The 20528-nt window shown below is 38.1% G+C and overlaps 1 long non-coding RNA gene across 1 annotated transcript; it reads right to left on the bottom strand.

Moving 5' to 3' along the window:
* Positions 1-3626: 3626 nt before the first annotated feature.
* On the bottom strand, positions 3627-5017 carry LOC125471042. The gene is made up of 2 exons (XR_007253346.1): positions 4523-5017; positions 3627-3952 (listed from the first exon to the last, which is right to left on the bottom strand). It is a non-coding gene; the product is annotated as an uncharacterized LOC125471042 (long non-coding RNA).
* Between the last annotated feature and the right edge of the window lie 15511 nt (positions 5018-20528).

Raw genomic sequence — 20528 nt, 5'->3', positions numbered from 1 at the left:
CAGCTTTGTTGTTGTTAACTCCATAACCATGTTCCTTCAACTTCTTCAGAGTCTCGGTGAGGTCATGTTCTTTGTCATTCAACTTCTTCAGAGTCTCGATGAGGTCATGTTCTTTGTCATTGACAATGTTTGAAACCTTCTTTCCAAGATTTGAAGGGGAGGCAAAATCGTACCGAGCCTTTGGCATGAGTTTGTAGTCATTTGGGTTGAAACCTTCTTCTATCATCTTGGTTGGAAGAACGCTTGGTTCCGGCCCTTTTGGCAAGGGTTTTACGAAGCCTTGAGGTGGTTTTGAAATTTTAGCATCACCTAGTTGTGTCAGAGGTAAAACTGCGTTTGTCTTGAGAAACTTTACATCGTCCTTGTGTAGCTGTGTGTTGTTTTTGCTTGTTCCAGTTTCAAACGAGGATTGCCCATTCTTTCTTTTTGACATTGGGATGTATCGGAAGACGAGTGTGCTTGGTCATTTTGAGGGCGTCACACTCCTTTTGGTTGTTGCAGGCTTAGCAGGCTCATCGTCGTATTTGCTTGAAGATGGCATGGCTTCCCTTTCTTGCTCTTTGGGCACGACGTACCACTTATTCTTTTTGGGTGCGGCTTTGCCTGTGAACTTGATCTCCTTCGAAAAAGCTTTGGGCACCATTTCTTCATCCATGTAGAACTTGGCATCCGCGAAGTGTGACTCGGCTTCGGTGAATGGCTTGGTGTCACCTTGCATCACCTTCACCCTTTCTCAGTAGAATTTTAAGCATTCGTGGAGGGTAGACGACACCACTCCATTCTCATGGATCCAAAGCTTTCCCAAAAACAAGCTGTAGGAAATTCTCGCGTCAATCACGTGGAATAGCGTGCTTGACTTGAGTTCGTCATGGTCATTTTGATTTAGGCCATGCTCATCGCTCTTTGTCCTTCTTGGTTAAAACCTTGGATTAAAAGATGGCTTCAGGATAGTTCACTTACCTTGATGCTGATTGTAGTCATTGTTGACTTTGGCATGATGTTTATGGCCGATCCACCATCCACAAGTATGCAATTGATTTTGTTATCTCTCACGTACCCAGAGATGAAGAAATGACGGTTATGAGGCTTTGACGCTAGTAGTAAGTTTTCGTTAATGAAGTTGATTGCATCTTGGGCAGCACATCATGTGACATATTCATGCGGCCAAAGGTTTAAGCCTTCGCCTTTGTTTTCTTGCACCTTATGGTTGTCGGGACTTGCTAAGACTGCTACTAGTGCTCTTCGCATCTCCTTGGGCAATTATAGCGCTCCTCAATGCTAAAGTGTGTCGGCAGGCTCTCTTCGAGCGTAAGGATTTTTCTTTCTAGATGGTGATAGCTTTTCCTTTTAAGGGCTCTTCTATCTCTATTTCAACCATGTGACAGGCAACGGTAGTGCACTATTGGAAGAAATCCTTCGGAAAGTACTCATGCAAGAAGAAGGGAATGCGTGGCTCTTGCTCCATAGGTTCCCCAACGTATGTTGGCTTAACAGCTCTTACATCTCTTTTGGGCTTCCTATTGTTGCAGCGGCGATGCTTTCTCCCATGTTCCACTTTTGGCCGTGTGGCTTATGGTCTTGGCTTCCTTGTTTTTTTGTAGGTCACCAAGGTCCATCCTTCATCATCATCGGTATGTGCGTCTTGGTTGTTTGCCCTTAGTGATGGTTGTACGGAAGGTGATGTGTAGCTTAAGCATGGACGAGAGTGGTCATGCATCACTTGGAAAGGCACGAGATCGAAGAATTCAAACATAATCGAGTCAGTGTTTGTTGTGACCGTGTCTTTTAGGTTGAGTTCAATTTGCCCTTGTTGTGCTAGTTTCATGATGAGTTCTTTGAAGACGAAGCACTTACCAACTGGATGATTCACGATACGATGGTATTTGCAGTACCTAGGATCGTTAACGCGATTCATCTCTTCGGGGCGCTTGCATTCAAGCAGCTCAATTACTTTATTCTCCAACAGGTCATCTAGCATTGCGGCCACGTAAAAGTCCAGAAAAGGGTACGTCTTCTGCTCTAGTTCCATCAAGGTATTTTTGTACCTATCTTGGGTGCGAGAAGGCTCACATCTCTTCATCACATTCGTTTTGTTTTTTGAGGAGATCTTGACAGGCACAGATGAGGTCTTGATGGGAATAATGTTGATGGTAAAAACTTCATTGGTGGGCTTCTTCCTAGTTTTGTCTACCTTTGGAGCAAACACCTTATCCTTCTTAAGTCAGTGATTGGCTTATTTTTCCCATGATTAGCAATACTCAGCTTCATGTCATGAGACCGAGTTGCCAACTCCTCAAACGTTCTTGGCTTTAAGCCTTAGAGGATGTAATATAACCACCCCCCCTGTGCATGCCTTGAACACACATCTTAATGGCGGAGATTTCAAAAAGCTGATCTTTGCAGTCTAGACTTATGAACGCCATCTATTGATGTAGTGGACGACAGGTTCATCATTTCATTGCTTTGTACTTGTCAGCTCCAACATGCTTACGTTGCATGGGTGTTGTAGAAGCAGTTGAGGAATTCCTTTTCAAGCTGATCCCAGCTATTGATAAATTCGGGCTCGAGGTCGATACACTAGTCAAAGGTGTTACCTTTTAGCGAGCGCACAAATTGCTTGACGATGTAGTCTCCCTTAGTCCCAGCGTTGTTGCAAGTTTCGATGAAATGGGCAATATGTTGTTTAGGATTGCCCTTTCCATCGAATTGCATGAATTTTGGCGGTTGATAACCCCTTGGCATCTTCAAGGCGTCAATCTTCTTAGAGTAAGGCTTTGAATACAGTACGGACTCATGTGAGCTTCCTTCGTACTGCGCCTTGATGGTGCTAGTGATCATCTCTTGCAACTGCTGGATAGAGAGAAATCCTATAAGCGCCGTTGCTTAGTCCGCCTCCAGCTTCTCTTCAGCTTTCTCCACCAGAGGCTCCTTTTTTCATCGATTTCTTTCTTTGGTGGATCAACCTTTAAGTCAGCTTTCTCGTCATGCTGCACCTCTAGACGGTTGATGAGTGTAGCAATCTATAAGTCCTTTTCATCCACGGTCCTTGTCAGCCTTGCGATTGCTTCACTCACTTATGTCAGCTACTCCTCGATGGAAGTCGGACTAGTAATCATGATTTGCATGGCTACAGGATATGAACTGCTGCTTGAGTCGGCATCAGAAGTCAACAACTCGGAGTACCTCATCAAGCTTTCTTCCTTTAGCACCTTTAGTGAGGCCAAGGTGATCACAAGCTTGTGCTTCGAGTGATTTTGCTCCTTTGGTAGGGTTGATGTAGGAGTGGAAAGCACGGTAAAAAGAGCTCTTGCCTTGCTTCGGGTTATGACCACTAGAAGAAAACAGTTCATCTATCACGGTGAATGCCCATGATAAATTGCAATCCACCACGGTCATTGTGTCCGTTAGTATTCAGGATGTGATAAAAAATATCTATTTTTTTTAGTATTCAGGATGTGATAAAAAATATCTATTTTTACCACAAACAATGCCTGTTGTCAAATGGGATGTCATCACAAATTATGTCTGTGATAAATTGAAATCTAACACCACCTACTATGGCCGTTGTGGATGACTAATTGACCACAGCCAATGTCCATTAAAAAAAAATTTCCACAATTAAAAAATAATAATAAAAAAACTATTTAAGAAATATAATATATATAAATACTTAATATTTATATACAAACTCGTACATTTACTACAATATAATAATTACCTAAATGATCAAAGATTCAAGTTACAAGTTGTACACTAAGCAAAGAAAGAACAAAAATCACTGAGTTATACTAAGAAATATCAATTTATATATGAAGTACCAAATAGACCTCCAATAACCAAGACATAGTTACTTGAACACTTCATTTTTATTTGAACACCTCTAAACAAAGGACTTTGAGAGTGAAACACTGCCTCGAATGCTTGAGCTTCAGAAGTTGTTGCCTCCTTTGATCTGCATAGACATAAGTATATGGATGAAAAGAAAAACAGAATCTTGTACTGCTATGGGTGGAACTGTACATTTGATCTCAATTAAAAAAATGAACAGATAAACACATGATTAGATCACGAATCTACTACAGCCACTACATACATTCCTGGAAATATATACTACATATTTCTTGGCTGCTCCGCTCCATCTCCCATCTGACCCAAGTCATTTGCTTCTGATCAATTGCTTACACATTCAGGTTATCTAGTGCACAGAAACCAAACATGATACATATTTACTCCATTAACTACCACATATGACTTGTCTCTGTCGTTGTAATCAACTGGTGATTTAAGACGGGAAATCGCTCGTTCCCACAATGCAATTGATTGAACTCATAACCGGAAAGATAATCATCACAAAGCCGGGTAAAAACACAACCATATGATTTTATCCACGAAAAATCATATAACTGCCACAAATCAACCATTTATCATTTCCCATAATTTGTAATTGATTAAATTAAACAGTGGAAGAATTGAAATATATTAAATTACAACAATAAAATAAAAAGAGATGAAGCTTAATTACCCCCAGTGAAAAGAGACCCATCTGAAATCGTATTCTCCAAACCAGACACCGGCGAGATCTCGTGATCTCTAATTGGAGGAGAAGACGGAGATCTAGTAGATTGGGAATAATGAGACGCCCAAAAAATTAGAAAAAATAGGATTCTAAAAGTGTATGCAAACAAGGCGAAGAAGAAGATGTAGGGGACCCAGATTGCAGAGAGAGAAAATGGGTTTGGGGTCGGAGAAGAAGAATAAGAGAGATCGAGCAAGGGGCGGGGGGCGGGGGGCGGGGGCTTTAGCAGGCGTTCAAATTCTGGGGAGGGGAGTCTTGCAGGAACTAGCTAGTTGATGGGATGGGATAAACCAATATATTTTGAGAAGTTTTCAAGAGTGTTGTGAAATTTTCAAATTTTACAAATGTTTGAAATTTGGCAAAATTCTTGTGTCCCGCCTCCTCACAAAATTTTAGTTAAGCGTGTATGATTCTAGCACAGATTATGTCCGTGGTAAACAACAAAAAGGCTCTGTGGATGTTAACAATATTGACCATAAGCATTGTCTGTGGTAGCATGGTATATTTACAATGTGAAAATTTGCGCGTGATTATTTGCAGCTATTTTACAACAAGCTATAATTTGGTCATGATAAAAATTGTTATTTACTACGTGCTTATTATGTTCGTGGTAAAATGGTACTTTTGATAATGAGCTCATAAAGTCCGTGGTTATATTGTCGTGGTAGATGAGCTATTTTGTTCTAGTGGACTCCCAAAGTGCCACCACTTACGGCAAGGATGTTCTTGTTGTTTGTGTTCGTTGTGTGAACAACTTGAACTTTTCTTGATGTCATTTGTGCCTTTTGCGGATTTGAAGACAAAGATGAGAGGCTGAGATATCACATCGGGCGTGCCAAATTTGTAAACATGAAAATTCTGTAACAAATGAAACAATAACATTTGTACAAAGTAGATTTGTATTGATTTGAATTTATAGGTTACAATCTTTGTTTACAACTTTTCCTCTGATTCAGTCTTCAAATTTGATGCAGATGCGTAGGTTGTTGATCCAAGGGTCGCGATGATTTGATCTTAGACGAATGATTGAACGATTGCTTCAAGTTTTGAGCTTGAAATGATGTGTGGAGAGTCTTCACCTCAGGTTTAGGGTTGCGGCAAAGGGAGTGTTGATGTAGAATTTCGTTGATTCAAGGGTCTTGACGACTTGATCTTGAAACGAACGTCATTACAAGTTTTGAGCTTGCAACAAAGTCTTGAAGGAATAGGCACGAGTGCTTGTTAATTCTGAAGGGAGTGCTTCGGCTTTGGTTGAAAGAAAGCTTCAGCTTTGGTTGAAATTTCTTTGGAGAGAGCTTTGGCAGCGTATTTGTCTTCAAATATTTGTGTAGAGGTTCTTCTCAATGTAGAATTTTTCGACCGTATGCTTATGGGATGACCTTGTATTTATAGGCTTCTCAAAGCTTGCCTTTGGGTGGATTTGGCTTTGATTTATGTCCTAATTCATTCATGGGAGATTTTAGGGATGTTTTGTGCCTTAATTTTAGCCACCTTTACTCCCTTGGCCGAAATTTAGAGGCTTTATTGCCTATTTTGTGAGCAATTTTCAATTCTTGCTTGTTTTGTGAAGATGCCTTAGCTTTCTTTTTGGTTTTAGGATCACTTTAGACCCTTTTGCTGAATTTAAGGGAGTTTTCTCCCTTGAGCAGAATTTTGGGAATGTTGCCTTGCTTGATTTATGCCACATGTCATTGATGACTTGTCCATTTGTGATAAGTCATATGCCACGTAGAGCTTTGTGATGCATCATTTGTATGCAATGAAATTTACATGTCTACACTTGTTTTTATGATGTTTCTCCATTGGTTCAGGTTCTCCACCTTCTTTGCAACCTCAATCACATCGATAAGGTCGTGGAGCTTTTCGTCCACGTCGTTGGTGCCATGGATTATTTGTAGCATTTCCTTGGTCTCATCAGGGCCACCTCTTTCCAGGATTGAATTCGGGGTGTCGAGAAGAAAGAGGGCAGCAAGAGTCATCAGTAAGGAAGGGATGGCTGCAAGAGCAAGAAAGAGTCTCCAGCCATAGCCACCCTCAATTTTGGCAGTAGCATAGTTGACAAGAATTGCCAGTAGAATGCCAATGGTGATGGCCATTTGAAACCCCATGTTCAGTGCTTCTCGTATTGATGTTGGAGCCATTTCCGCTAGATAAACAGGAACAGCCTGCACCAAATAATTAATTAATTAATTCATGCATAATGATACTATTTGTACCATATATCGAAGTATTCTATGTTAAACCAATCTAAACTGCTGAAAACGAGATTTAAACACAAACACATCCATAATCATTTAATATGGTCCGAAAGAAGTCCAATAATTCTAAATTTTCTTTCTCTCTCTCTCTCTCTCTCTCTCTCTCTATATATATATATATATATATATGTTACGCTAAACTCATGTGTAAATTAAGCAAGCGATATAAATATGGCAAGCTAGCTAGGAGTTGTACCTGAAAGGAAAGCCCACACCAATACCAAGCAAGAGACGATCAATAATGAGAAATATAACGTTGTTGGTGACACCATTTAGGATGGATCTATGCAGGCTGGATTCTGGGCCTGGTCCCTCGCACAGCTCCACGGGGCTTTGGCTCTTTCTTGCTTGTCAGGCAAGATCTTGTTGCTTGGTGTGCTGCAATACGAGTTTACTGTTAGTTTGAAAGGTGCCTTTGTGGGGCCTTTGGTTTAGGCCTTGAGGCTCACAATCAAAACTAACGAGGATATGAGCATGCCACTGTTATCTTTGTATTATAGATTGTTGAATAGGTATGAGTTAAATTGGTTACTTGCACCATAAGTTATTTAGACCTCCTGTTTATCAAAGGATCATCACATATGGGTTAAGTTTGTATAAGGTTCTTTTCTTGCCTTGTAAACAAGGACTTTTAATTCATGGTTTTGTATGTCTAAGATGAAGGGGGTCTAGGACCCTTCCAACCATTTCCTTGATCAAAGTTTGCTTTAATGAAAACATGAACATTAACTTAACCAGATTTGATTGTGAATGAAACTCTTAAGTAGAAACAGTTGGAAATGATTTACAAACATGAAGGAAACTACATTAAATAACAAATCTCACTAGTAGGAAAAACGATTTGTGTGAGAAAGCAAAATCCGTTTCGCAAGGATGTTTTGCGAAATGAAAAAATTATCTTTGTCGCGCAAGGTTAGTGAACTTTGTGCGACAGGGAACTTTATCATGCAACAATGTTTGCATGACCAAAAAAAGATGTTCGTCACACAAAGCCAATAAGAAAACTGCAGGTGATTTGTTTTGGAACAAAAATAAATGAATAACAAAGATTTTCTCGCGAAACCTTTGTGCGACAAAGTATTTGTCATGCAAAGCTCGTTCAGTTTTTCGGGCAGAGCATTTAACGAATGGGAATCAGAGGAATACTTATGCGACAAAGGCTTCATCGCGTAAGTTATAGTGAGTTTTGAGTCAGGGCATTCAGTGCATGTGAATCAATGGAATCTACACTGTATTTAATGTGGGTCTTTGTGCGACAAAGCCTTTGTCACGCAAAGGCCCTAACCTTCCTATAAATATGCGCTTCTGCTCTCCTTATTCTTCACAATTATGTTCTCCTTATTCTTCACAATTCTATTCATGCTGGGATAAAGGATAAAAACAAAGATCAGCGCGTGCCTGCCAACCCGTATGATTTGAGGCAACATGTGGAATTTGCGCATGCAATTGGTGTAGCCATGCAGAATAATTGTCCTACTGCTAAGTGGTGTTCTTGGAAATATGTGCCCAAGAATGTGAAGAAGGAAGTTATGGATGAATTATTAAGTACGTATACTGTTGATGGATCAATAATTAGTTTTGATGGATGCGACGTTGAAGGGAGGTTACAAGCAGTGGCGTTATGACATCGAGCAAAATGGAGGACCATCGAAATAGTAGTTTTAAAATTTATGTTTTTTAGGACAATACTTAAATTTACGGTTCTTTATAAGTTATGTATTTGGACTTAATTAGTCTTTCATTCCTGTTTTTTTTTTTTTTAAATAATTGAATTGAATGGAATATAATATCAATTTATTTAAGGTTTTACTTATTTTTAGAATAAATATTATAACTGAAAATTTGTTTGTAATTATGAAGTTTGCGTAAACATAGATATCTATGTTTACGTAAACTTCATAATTACATTAACCGTCTTTTCTTGGAAGCCAAGTGAGTGGTAATTTCATTAGCATCTTTGTAATCTGCACGTGAAGTTCATAATCAGTCTTTCGATTTACAGTTTATCTTATCTCTCGGTCCTCATAATTGTCTGTTTAAACTCTCCAACCAAACAGTAAGGTGTGGTCCAAACAATAAATCCCAGGTAGAGGCATGAGCGGAGCGCATGAGCAGGGAAAATGTTTAGCGAATACATGAGGAACACGAGGAATGTTTGATTGATTTATGAATTACATGAGTAGATTATTTAGATCTAATTCAATGGCCAGCATTAGCTCTAGATCCAATTTAGGTGTTTTACCAGATATTGTTAATGAAGAACAAAAACTTGATTTTCAAACTGATGATAGTGTAGACTTTGGAGATTGGAACATCCCCAAGGTTTCAAGTAAAAATATTTACAGAAAGAAATGGTCAGTAGCCTCATTTAGAAGTGAACATCATGTTAAAACTGTTGAAAAAGCATATGCTCTTAGCAAAAAACATGAAACTTGTCAGTTGTTCTCTCCGGATCAAATTAAATCCCATAGGAAAGATGGTCATAACTACATCCACATTGGCTTAGTTCAAATAGCCGTAAAACCTTTAACTCGTAGAGGCCTTAATACCTCTATTTTGGAGATGCTAGATTCACTAACTTTAGTAATAGTATACTTGGAATGATTGAGTCAAGTTTACACAATGGACCTATCCATTTTGATTGTTTTCCAGACCTTACCATAAGTCTTTCAGACCCCCACATGCTGAAAGCACTCACTCTTAATATCAAAACTTCAGGATACCAAGTCCTTTAAGGCACACAACCTTTGGCCCTAATATATAGAGTTTATTATAAAGTCACTGGCACAAATATGAATTTTCAAGCTTTAACCAAGAGTCCTAGAGGCCATACACTTTTAATTCAAACCAACCAGGAAAATGCAAATATTAAAGTCCTCATAACCATTAGATGGTCAGATATTAGTCTACGTTCAGATTGGTGTCTAATTAATGAAAGTAAGCCAGTAGTTATCCAAAACAGTCTAGTTAACTTAGACAACATTGAACAATATTTTGACGGAACAGTTAAAATCAACTTTGACCGTCTAGCTAGAAAATCTTATGAGTCTGCCCAGTCATATAGATCATTTGCTCCTAGCAGAAATTCTTTTTATGGATCCATACCAACTGATAGGATGGGTCAAGATCAAGAGTTAATCAATTCAATAGCCAATAGGAAACTAAAGTCCGTAGCCTCCAGTTCATCAGTAGAAACAACCTCTCAAGTCACACATCCGATCTACGAACCCCAAGCCCAAGATCAAGGAGAACAAACTTCTCCTACAGAATCTGATTTTGACGCAGGTTAGATTCATCATCAACTTTTAGTTTTAAACAAACCCTTTAAACCAAACAGAAAAAATCTCAATGCCAATATTGAAGCTGAAGAGAATATTCCAAGAAGGAATATTTTCAGAAATAAATATACAACAGAAGAAAAATTAGAAATCCATAAAAAATGGAAAAAATTTATGCAAACACATAGATTTGAAGTATTTTTCTTCGATTATGTTGAAAAGTATTACGAGTTTGAAAAGAAAATAGAAGTAATAACTAAAGAAAATTGGCTTAAAGAAGATAAGACAATTGTTTCATCTAGTCATCCTCCACAAGAAATGATTTTAATCACAACTGCTAATAAGCAAATCCCAGCTACTCCTTTTAAGCTTCCCAAAGAAGATGCAGGAGTAAAACCAGTGACTGAACAAAACAATTTTACCAATCATAGTCTTCACACTATTGGTAAACAACTTGATAAAATTGAAACTAAAATTGACAAACTTTCACAGCCAAAGTCTCTAATTAGGGAAAAACCCCTGGTTAACTTTCCAGAATCTTCTTCAAAGGCGATAGCCTTAAAAACAATTTCCATGAGTAAAAAAATTGACCAAATGTTAACAGAATTAAAACAAGAAAGGCAGTTCATGTCTTACAACATCCCAATGACTCCTCATCAGAAAGATCTTCATCCTCCTCTGAGTCAGATAATGATTTAGATTCCATTCGAAAAGTTGAACAAGCTTTTCAAAATCTTGAACTCAAAAGGATTACCAACAAGCAAGTCAACCCAACCTCTCTTACCAAGAATTGGTATCCCAGGCCAACACCTCCGGATATTCAGTTAAAGGAAAGAAATATTCAAAATCAATTCTCAGTCTCTTCTGATAAATTCTATGAATGGAATATAGATGGTTTGTCAGAACAAGAACTCCTAAACAAACTTCAACATATCTCTATGGTTGCTAATAGCTATATTACTAATCATAATCTCAGCCAAACACAAGTTGTCGACCTTTTGGTCACTGGATTTACAAGAATGCTTCATTCTTGGTGGGAGAAATATCTCACAAAATAGTCCAGAAATGAAATAAAAAAACGTTGTTAAAAAAGATGAAGAAGGAATACTAATCTTTGACGAGCAAATTGGACAAGGAGTCCCAGATACAGTCAATACATTGCTTTTCACAATAATAGAACACTTCATAGGAACACCTAGTAATGTCACTTCTAGGATCCATGATCAACTCAGCAATATGAGATTTCCAACTCTAAGCAACTTTAGATGGTACAAAGATGTGTTCATGTCTAGAGCCATGCTTAGAGAAGATAGTAATCAAGCTTTTTGGAAAGAAAAATTTATAAATGGATTACCAAATCTTTTTGCACATAAAATCATAAGTGTCTTAGCTAACGAAAAAGGTATCATACCATATCATACCCTTTACTTATGGAAATATAATTAATATTATTCAGAAGGAAGGATTGAAAATGTGTATCGACATGAAAATTTCAAAACAAGTTAATAAAGATAAATCTATCGCTAAGTATGAGCTAGGAACGTTTTGTGAACAATATGGATTACCTCCTATTGCCCCTTCCAACAAAAAGAAAAAATCCCAGGTTAATCATAAGTACTCCAACAAGTACTCAGGTAAATCTTATCCCAAATATAATAAATACAAATCCAAAAATAAACATTTTGAAACTAATAAGTTCTAAGAAAAACCCAAATCCAACAAGTGGAAGAGAAAACCCTATGGAAAAATCCACTCCAAAAACCCAAAACAAAAAGGAAATTGCTACAAGTGTGGCAAGTATGGCCATTACACCAATGATTGTCGTGTTAAGAGAACCATTAACCAGTTGAAGATCTCTGAGGAAGAGAAACTTCAATTAATCCAAGTCCTAGAACTTAGGAACACATACAATAGTCAATCAAAAGATGATTTGGAATTATCTTCTTCTGATAATAGTTCGTCGACCAACCTTTCATCTCCCGACATCAAGCTAGGATGTACCGATGCTTGCTGTAAGAAAATCTCAGTGCTTAATAAGCAAGAAGAATAAGAAGATTTTCTTATCGAATTAATAAGTAAGGTCGATGACCCTGAACTCAAATCTTTCTATCTTAAGAAACTTAAGAAATTAGTTTCTCCTGATGAATCCGGCACTAGCCAACCTCAGCCAACTTCAAAAATCTCTCATAGCACAACCTTGGAAAGGTTCAATAAGACTAAGAAAGAAATTACAATTAAAGATCACCAACGTGAAGTTAATAAAATTAAAGACGAAATTAGGTTTCTAAAGTCCGAAATCTTAGAAATTCATACACATCTCAGTAGAATCCGAACCCAAACACTTGTCACTAACAATGATGAAGGACAAAGCAGTTCTTCTCCAGATCATCACTCTGATGCTCATTCGAGCAAATCATCTTCAAAAGATTTAATTTTAGATCTCTTAGACAAGATAAGAATCCAGAAATGGTATTCTAAAATCAAAATAATAATTAATGATTTTCATATTGAAACTATTGCTTTGATAGATGCGGGAGCAGACTTGAATTGTATTTAAGAAGGGTTAATTCCTACTAGATATTATCATAAGTCCAATGAAATACTTAGTGCTGCAAATCAGTCACCAATGCAATTAAATTTTGAAATACCAAAAGCACATGTTTGCCAAGATGATATTTGTTTTAAAACCTCATTTGTTTTAATCAAAAATATTTCTGATCCTGTCATTTTAGGTCTCACTTTTATGGAACTTATATATCCTTTTAAGGTTCATCACAATAGGATTACCACCCACGTCTTAGGAAAGAAAGTCACATTTGAGTTCTACAAGGAAACATATCTCAAAAAATTAAAACATCTTCAAAAGGATGGCATATCGCGATCCCTCAATCTAATCAATTATAAAACACAACAAATTAATTTCTTAAAAGAAGAAATTAATCACAAAAGAATTGAAGAATGACTAACAAACAAATCTTTGTTAGAAACTGATGCGTGAATTTATACGCACACAAATTAAACCCTCTTTTTGTCAATTGTAGTATAGAATGTAAGTAGGGATCGTTCAGGACCGGGGATTAGGAGGGATTGTTAATCACTTGGATTTCACTCAAAAACGTAAAAACACAATATAAAACACTCTACTAGACTCAAGGAATGCAAAACTAAACTTTAAAACACTAAAACAAACCAAAAGACTCAAAACAGCACCAAAACACTCAAAACTGCCTTAAAAACACTTTCTGGGCAGTTTTGAGCACTTTGAGTACTTTGGACGAATTTGGGTAACAAATTGAATCAAAACACTTAAAAACACAAACCAAAACACTTTCTAACTAATTTGAACAATACAAAGACTCAAAGGACTCAAAACAAGTTCAAAAGACTCAAAACTGCCTAAAAACACTAACTAGGCAGTTTCTGACCTTAAACCCAAATTTGGACGAAATTAAGTTGTAACTTGACTCAAGACTCTTAAAAACACAAACTAAATTGATTTCTAACTAATTTGGACATTAAAGTAAGGGGGGATTGAGTTTTGGACGAAATTAAACTAATTGCACAGATTCTAATTAAAAACAGAATGTAAATATGAATGTGATGGATTTGAATGGATGGGATGACTAGCTAAGGGGTTCATCTCCACACATGTTACACTTGCATAATAAAAAGATTTCCAATTGCATTTCAATAAACCATGAATTCTCAACACCCCAAGTTAACCGTGATGCACTAATTAACCTTCAAATCTTCCTAACGTTATTGAACTGGATGATTGCATACGACAACCCAAAACATTCCCCACAAGTCCCCTACATGATTGCATAATAGAGATACAAGCAAGAATCATTACGCTCTATGAAAATTATAAGTGTTGACGAGGCATTCGTTACTATGATTGCATGAAACTTATGCCAAGAATTCGTTTAACGCGATTGTTTATAAGCAACCTCCACTACTTGTGAATATAAGTTCGTAACTATTAGGTGAAACTCACTTATATTCTAGCATCATATTCATGCATGAAAATTAAGCGTGTACTCTCAATAAACATACATAAATAAGTTATCAATCAAACAGTTAAACAAATTGAATCCACAACTTATGAAACGCAATTAGAAGTAATCAAATCAAAATGCAAGCATAAACATATATTTCGAATCCCCCCCTAGCCAAGGGGGGGGTTTAGTTCCTCATACGTACAAAACAAAGAGAATTGAAATTAAACATTGGAATCGAGGAAAAGAAACACCTAAACATTCCAACAACTCAAACTTGAATTGTATGAATGTTTAGGCACTCTTCTCCTCCTCTTCGTTGTAGCACAAGGTCTAAGGATAGGTTTGGAGGGATGGGGAGTTATGGATGGTGTAGAATGATGTGTTTAGGATAGGGATGGATGTAGGGGACCTCAAGGCTTATTTTTGGGCAGAAAATATGAAGAATGGTGAAGTATGGATGTGTTATAGAGAAGGGATGAATTTCTGGCGTGAATGGTGAATGAATTGTGTATGAATGGGAATGAATCCATTGTGGCTGCAATGGATGCTTATTTATAGGTGAAAAGGAGGGAATATGACAGCTAGGAACTTGGTGGAAATCTGGAATGGTGATGGGAGATGCATGTGGCTGATTTGTGAAGGGAATGCATGTGGATTAAAGTGGAATGACAGCTAGGTTATGATGATGAATGCATGTGCAAAGTTGGTTGAATGATTATGGGTGCATGTGGCTGATTTATATGAAGGGAATGCATGTGGAATGAATGTGTGAATGATGGCAGATTGTGTATGTGAATGATTAGGGTGAATGTGCATGTGCTTTGACAGCTAGGTTGAATAAATTAAAGGGAGTGCATGTGGCTTGGCTGGAATGATTGGAATGCAATCTGAAATGGGATGTGTTGGTGTGAATTTCTGGTACAAAGGGCCTCCTTTGGTCTTCAATTTCGTCCATCTACTTGGCTTCAAGTATATGCAATCCATTTAACGCCCCAAACTACTCCAAAATGCACCAAAATGCACCCTTTTGCATACTTTGCCCTTAGAACCTGAAAACACACAAAAGAAGCATAAATGACTAAAATAACTAAAGAAACATAACATAAATGTACGAGAACAAGCCATTTAAGTCGCATGAATATGCTCCTATCAAATACCCCCACACTTATCTTTTGCTAGTCCTCGAGCAAAACAGAAAGAAAAACAAAACAAAACGAAACGAAACAAAACAAGTAAAACACAACCTAAACCTTCCAACAATCGTCTTAGGGATTTCCAATGCACATGACATGTTAAAAATCATCATTCCCACAGATTTTAGTCATCTTCACACTTAATTACATTCTTAATCACAGTCACCACATACTATTTCACAATTAAGCATTTAAAACCATGTTTTGAATGTAGTAACATGCCTTAGAGAATTTGCTCAATTCCTCACAAGATATGCACTCAATTTTTACTCAGATTTTCTGACTACACACCCTACACTAAGTATATGTGAGAAGATTGATGTAAACATGAAACCGAACACTCACATATATGTATCACAAAGAACGCAATTTCTAGAGTTAATAAGCATGTTTAGATATGATCTCATGAATGGAATGCTACTACTTAGACGCGAGAACCAGTGACACCATATGCTCATACCAAGTTCAAACTCCACAAATTGAAACACATAACACTCAAGATTGAAGTCACGGGTTGTAATGGGGTTCGGGGCGTGTGGATAACAAAGAAGGGATATGGAAAACAAAGGTTCTTAAAGAAATAATGAGCAAAGCACTTGAATCAACTTAGAATTCACTTTTGAATGAAAACTCAACTTTTGAACAAAAAGGGAGAATTTAGACAATTTACGGCCAAAATTGGTGTTTTGGACCCTTTCTTCAATCACTCATTCTTTCATTTTTTTCAAGTTTTTTTTTTTTTTTTTTTTTTTTTTTTTAAATGAATCTCAAAACATACATAAACACTTAAACATTCTCTCCCCCACACTCATTTTCTTTCATAATGTAACTCAAAAGGAATTCAATTAAGTCATGCTCACTATCTTTTAAGAACAAGGGTGGGGATTGTCCTAAACTAGGCTAGGTGAAGAAAATGTGGGTAAACAAAGAATCAAGGCTAAACAAGGCTCAACGGGGTTAAAACTTACAACATATACGAAATATGGGAAGTAAGGCTATTTGGCTATGGTGGTGGTCACTACACAACTTCTTCTTGAATATGTGTTATGCAAATCAATAACATGCTTTGAATGAAATGGGCATGAGTTCTAGCATTTGGAACTATATGATGAAACGCCTTCTAAGTAGTAACCAAGCAAAGAATAATGAGATCATGCAACGACTTTAGAAAACAAGAAATCACAGATTATACTCTCCAAAGAACGTTATAGGCTCAAGTCTCTCAGGGTTGTAGCGTTTGTTTGAGTTCCTTCCTTCAGGCATGTTACAAAAACGAATTTTTCTTTTATGATTGCATGTGAAGTCATACATTATAACCATAACCAAGCATATACCAAGAGTAAATCAAACTTTTCTCTATGTTTATAACTCTTTTTAACAGTCATGCAATTAAAAACCAAATCCTTATCATTGTGTTGGAAGGTGACCTACGACACAAACACACAAAAATGACTCAAAACACTCTTTTTAGGCTTTTCAAAACATGTTTTTCAAATTTTTATGTGATTTTCAGAGTTATCAAAACAAAACATACTAAAACACTCTAAAGCAACTTAAAAATACCTTAAAACAGCAAGGAACAACATTTGAAGTTATGGGTGATAAAATCCCACGAATTTGCATCAAATATACTTAGTTACCCCAAATTTGCATCAAATATACTTAGTTACCCCCCCCCCCCCACACTTAAATCACACATTGTCCTCAATGTTTTAAGCATAGATTTACATAAAACATAAGTAAAAACACAAACAGCATTTATACATACTAAACATGGCAGAATGTAACTAACAAAGAGAAGAGTTTAGGGATGCAAATCTGGAATTGGAGTGCTTTCTCGGTCTTCCTTTGTTGAATGCATGGGTTGATCTTGGTGATTCCACAGGCTTACTCTTGAACTGGGCTGGAGGATTCTTTTTGGTCTCCTCCACTCGTTGATTTTCCTTTGTGCTACTCTTGAACTGAGCAGCAGGATTCTTTTGGTCTCCCCCGAAGGTCTAAGCTTCCTCTTTTTATCTGTTTCTTTGTTCAATCTCTCCAATTCGTATTGAAGAGGGTTAGAGGATAGCTCAGCATATGCAGTTGTAGCTTGTCTCCACATGCTTCAATGTATCATTTTCACTTGCCTTACTTTCTCCCCTTTGCAGAAGTGGTCCCTTCTCTGGAAGTGTATCAACCGTTGAAGATGACTACTCGAGAGCAACGCTAGGTAAGCAATCAGGGAAGGGATTCCAGGCAGTTGGTTCCAAATCGGAAGACTGACTCCAATTGTCGGCTGATTGCTTCTTTCACTTTGCCATGCGAGTAAGAACAAGGACAAAGAAAAGGACAGGGAAAGAGCATGATATGAGATACTTTTGCTTTTGACCTTGATGATATGAGATACCTTTGCTTTTGAAGAAGCGGTGAATGAATCAGCACATGCTTCCATCTACCGTTTTCTCCTGGGTCATCTGTACTCCAGGCATCTGGTATCATCTTTGGGGAAGAAGAAAAAATTGAGTATTTCGAAAGGCTTTGTTGGGAATGCGCCCTCAGAGGTGAGGAAGAGTTGGGCATTTTCTTCAGGTCTGCCTTGCCATAAAAGATGAAGGTCGACATATATAGGGATTTCCCAATAGCAAGTGTTGTTCTTTTACCCTTGTCGACAAACGTTTTGATCCCGCAAATCCGGCTTTTTGAAATAGTGACGACTCTTCGATCTTTGAATACGCCTATTTGCTTTCTGAACGACGCCTCTTTGATTTCTAAGCAGGCGCCCCTTCGATTTCTGAACGACGCCCCTTCGCTTTCTGAACGACACGTAGTAGTGCAGATGCGGCTCTTTTGACAAAGCTGCACGCGTTTTCTGAAAAGCAGAGAAAGCGTCGCCGAACTTTGCGCTTGTCGGCTAAAGATGTGTAGTTGCAATGATGGCCTCCACGTGTCTTCAACTTTGTCAGAGATCTTTTGACAAAGTTGAACGCGTTTTCTGAAAAGCCGAGAGAGCGTCGTCGAAATTTACGCAGGAAATTCCGGCTTTTTGACTCGGTGGACGCGTCGCCTTGGCTTTTTATAGAGCTATCGATCACCACCAACATACACATTCTGAAGACTGCCCATCTGTGAAAATCGTCTCCGGCCCTTTGAAATTTAACTCCATCCAGCCCTCCTCTTTGAACACTTTTGAAAAATGGCAAACCCATCGAACCTTAGCTTAGAATTGAGTCTCAGCAGTGATACGGGCGCGCCGCGTCAAGGTAACGTATGGCGCCCTTCTTTCTTATCTTCTAACGGTCCTCTTACAGGTGAAGACTCAGTGATGCAGGATGCAACAACAGCTACAATAGTAGCTAGGAACCACCTCACTCCCAAAGATAGTCAGCTGCTTTCAGGACGGTCCGATGAGTTGGCCGTTCAAGAGTCCCTCGCTCTCAGTGTTCAGTGTGCGGGCTCTGTGTCCAACATGGGCCAACGCTTGCTTGCTCGGTCCCGCCAAGTGGAATTGTTGATGGCAGAGGTGGAAAATCTTAAGCAGAAGATCAACCAGCTTAAGTACGAGAATAGAAGTTTGCACGTGCTTGCAAATAACTATTCGTCGGGCATGAAGAGGAAGCTTGATGAGCTGCAAGAATCTCAAGGTCGAATGCAAAATGACCGTCAAAGGCTTGCGTCTTTCTTCCAGAGACACCTTTTTCCTGGGTCATCCAGCGTTCCACCTAGTATTGAGGCCTGGAATGCTCTAGCTCCGATGCCTCCTGCTCCGATGCCTCCTGCTCCGATGCCTTCCGCTCCGATGCCTTCCGCTCCGAGAGTTTCGCCACGTAGTGGGTCTTCACGTACACAACCTTTGTGAAGGCTACATTCTTTTATTTTATTTATTTTTTATTTCTATTTTTTATTTTTATTTTTATTTTTTAAATCAAACGGCATGGACTTGATCTTTGAATGGAAGGTGATACTTGAAATGATCCGGTAATGGTTTAAATTCTAAAGTGGGTGCCTAAATCATTAACAACATATTAGTATAAATCAAAATTGAAATTCGGGGAGGTGGCTTACCTGTGTGCTCCGACATAAACTCAAGAATAAACACCCCTTCGAAAGTTGTAAGACTAGAAATTTCAGCTAGATTTGGTGTTTTGAGCGTTATGACTTGTCCTGTGTCATGAAATCCAATTTCCTTGCGAATTGTTGTCTCAAGTATATCCTCTTTGATGAATTCTAGACATTCCCCAGTCACATCTTGCTCTTGATTCTTTGGAAAGGATTCGAAGATGCCTTTCTCACCCTCTTCTTCCTTGGATTGCATGAGCCTGCAAGGAATAGGGACATTCAGTGGAACGGGGTTAGAAATAATTAACTTTGGAACAACCATACCTGAATTGGATGGCGTAGGTGCAATAGGTGCCTGCGGCAAAGGTGTTTCCTCCCTTGTCGTGGCTTGGGTGTGTTCCTCTTCCTCAAATTGCAGTCCTTCATCCTCCTTCGGATTTGCCATGGTTGAAATAGGGAGTTTGCCTTGGTCTTGAAATTGTCCTATGAACTCCGCTATCTGCCCAATTTGCTTTTCCAAGTGGTCCAACCTTTTGTCTTGATTTTGCCTTGCTTTGTTTTGATCTTCTTGCCCCTGAGACAAATTGGTGAGTAACTTACTAACCGTATCATTATACAAAGACTCGCTTGAATTTGTTTGGGTAGGTTGTGGTGGCTGCATAGGTGTTGTATAGAACTCCTCATATGGTTGCCAATATTCTCCTTGTTGAGCCTCCTCGAGTTGATTTTGTGAGCCCTGCACCAAACAAATTAATTCATTAAGCTTTTCATTATAATCTATTGACGAACTTGAGTTTGGTTGGGCATATTGAATATGAGGTGGCTGCCAATATCCTTCTTGTTGAACATTTTGAGGTTCCCACCACATAGAAGTTGAATGATCACTCCAATCCGAATTGTAAGTATTGGAAAACACGTTATTCCTTGATTGAAGATCGAATATATCAACACTTTGCATTTGGGACCTTTCCATGAGCTGTGACAAAAGAGAAGCATTATCAAGTGCCATGTTGTGTTTCTCTAGTACTTGAAATCAACAAACAAAACACAAATCAAAAACTAAAACTAAAATACATAACAGAAACGAACAATCCAAGGGATTAGCAAATTTGCTAATCCCCGGCAACGGCGCCAAAATTTGATGCGTGAATTTATACGCACACAAATTAAACCCTCTTTTTGTCAAT

The sequence above is a fragment of a genome, unplaced genomic scaffold (assembly GCF_019419815.1).
Source record: "Pyrus x bretschneideri cultivar Hongxiangsu unplaced genomic scaffold, Pyrus_bretschneideri_v1 Contig56, whole genome shotgun sequence".
Lineage (NCBI taxonomy): Eukaryota > Viridiplantae > Streptophyta > Magnoliopsida > Rosales > Rosaceae > Pyrus > Pyrus x bretschneideri.
This window is presented reverse-complemented; position numbering and strand designations above follow the sequence as displayed.